The 2,488-nt window shown below is 36.3% G+C and overlaps 1 long non-coding RNA gene across 1 annotated transcript; it reads right to left on the bottom strand.

The window, feature by feature from the left end:
- On the bottom strand, positions 1-2,258 carry LOC104945646 (uncharacterized). Its single transcript, XR_798363.1, has 3 exons — positions 1,593-2,258; positions 995-1,088; positions 1-30 (listed from the first exon to the last, which is right to left on the bottom strand). It is a non-coding gene; the product is annotated as an uncharacterized lncRNA (long non-coding RNA).
- Positions 2,259-2,488: the final 230 nt, after the last annotated feature.

The following is a 2,488-nucleotide window of genomic DNA, read 5'->3' as shown; positions in this document are numbered from 1 at the left end:
GAGGAGGTGGGGGTGACGGCTGTGGACGGGCTGAGAGGAGAGAGAGGAACATCAGTGGGTCATTTTATATATATATATATATTATTTTGTATTTGTCTATCTATGTAACCTTGTATTTGTACTATAATTATTACATTTTTTTTTTATGTATTTACTTTTTTTATTCACCAATGTATTATTTTTGTATTTGCACTAATTATTATAATTGTGTTCTATCATTATTATTTCTATTATTGTAATTTGTATGGCTTCATCTGATGTTTGTCATGATTCTTGCAACTGTTTTTACTTCAACATCACGGTACATTTTTATACTTTTATTATTCTCCTGTGTATTATCTGCATCAAATACTGCCATGACATTATCCATAAATATATAATATCGACTGAATACAATGTTTAACAAACGTCTGTTAGGATTTTTAACTTCCACAAACTTCAACTAAATAAAATAACTCAAATTATAAAAATGTTCTGTATTTTCTGTACACTTTTCTTAATTTTATTTGGCATTGAATTATTTTGTGCAGGAAACCAAGAAACGAGCATTCCCCCATAAGGTAAAATGGGAAAATGTCTCCCTCTGGTGGAGAATAGTCGTAAGTTCATTTCTAAAGACGGGGCCCTGAAGTATTTTATTGATCCCAATTCGGGACATGTTTGTGTTGCAGCAACATAAATACAAATTAAAATACGAGAAAGTAGAAAAAATACATGTTGAATTTACAAATGAACAATAACAAGATATAAAGCAAGTCTATTATACAGGGATGGATTTTATAAAAATGGGTCTCGAATGGAACATATTTTATTCGGCTAAACCCTTATTATGGACTTTTGATAGGAGCTGAGGTCACACTTTCATAATTAAATCAAAACCGTGTACGTTAAAAAAAAGGCACTTAAATAATATGCCACCAAGTAGTCCACACACACCGTCAGCAGCTGTTCGGAGTAAATGTAGTGTTATAAAAAGATGTATATTTAAAGTGACCTGGTGGAGGAGTTGCTGGCTGCAGGGACGCTGCTGGAGCTGCTGCTGCCCAGCAGGTTAGCCAATCCTGGGCCAGCGAGGGCCCCGAGGCCCCCTGAGGGCGAAACATCACGTTAACATCTGAGAGAAACTAATATAAATAACATTCATGACATACTGTTAGAGCCAGTATTTTGTTTTTATAAGAAAGGCCACCTAATCGTGACGTCTGTAGTCAACCAGAGTATAAAAGACTACAATTCCCACGCCACCTCCTTTAAAGTGACAGATGGGAAACATGTCAGAAAGACGCCGTCGAGGAAACATTTTTAACCGTTCAACTTTTAAGTTATATAAGCCTCATCAAGACAGAAAGAATACCTAAGTTGTTTGTTATTTCATTTGCCTCTTTCTTTTGACTCTTGTAAAGGCCTCTTTTCTTTCTTGCATGTGTAAAAGTTTGTTATTTTATTTTGAGCAAACACATCTCTCGTCTCTTCAACTGTAAGTAACATAAAGGAAAGGAAACGAGGTATAAAATGTTTAAAGCGTCTAGTGGCTTGATAGATAAACAAGGAAGGACGCCACGACAGATACACAGTGAGTTTCTCCTCCGTACCGATCCCGCCCAGTCCGGTCGGTCCGATGAGCTGCATCAGCTGGTTGTGGCTCATATTACCCAGAAGGCTTTGCAGGCCGCCCTCACCTGCACGGGAGAACAAGAAAATCCAGCATGACAATTAAAATAATGTATAAAGAAAGCATAATTAGACAGTATGAAGTGGACTTGTGATTGTGTTCGGGTTTTATGTTTCAGTATTTGTAACTGTGACATCATAATGCTTTTATTTGACTTTTTTATGGTTATTTCATTTTTTTTTTTTAAGAAGGGGCTGGTAAAATAAGATTTACTTCTCCCTGGCTCCTTTCCACCATGCAAAAAATGTCTGTCAATTTGTCAAGGAACCAATAATCAGGGTTCCTTCACATTCTACATTTCCTAAAAACCTTTTTCCAGATTCAAATTTCCAACTTTTTCGGAGATTTTTCAGACCATGTTTGCTGCAGGTACAAAAAGCGAGATGTATATTAAGTAAAAAGATGGATTTATATTAGTTTATTTATGCTCTGAGGACGACAGCTCAGATTTGATACAAGCTCACTCTAAAAGCAGCTCTTATATGAAAACCTAAAAACGAATTCTGAAGCTGATCTATGTTTCCGAACTTATTGAAACCTAAATGAATACAAATTAAATTGCATCCTTTCTGTGAGAAAAATCTCCCTGGTCCCCGGCTTGATCTTCAATCAGGATCCATGTATCTGTGATCCTGGATGGAATGGAAGTAGTCATCACATACAGAGCATCAACTAGTTCCTGAACAGTGTCCTTCACATGCTGATATCCAAGAGAGGGAGTTCCACAGTCACAAGATGGAGGAATACCGGTTCTTCTAGGTAATCATACATCCTGTCATCTACAAAATATAAATGTCTGACATTTTGAAAAAAGTC

This window comes from Notothenia coriiceps, unplaced genomic scaffold (genome assembly GCF_000735185.1).
Source record: "Notothenia coriiceps isolate Sejong01 unplaced genomic scaffold, NC01 NC01_scaffold00009898, whole genome shotgun sequence".
In the NCBI taxonomy this organism is placed as follows: Eukaryota; Metazoa; Chordata; class Actinopteri; order Perciformes; family Nototheniidae; genus Notothenia; species Notothenia coriiceps.
This window is presented reverse-complemented; position numbering and strand designations above follow the sequence as displayed.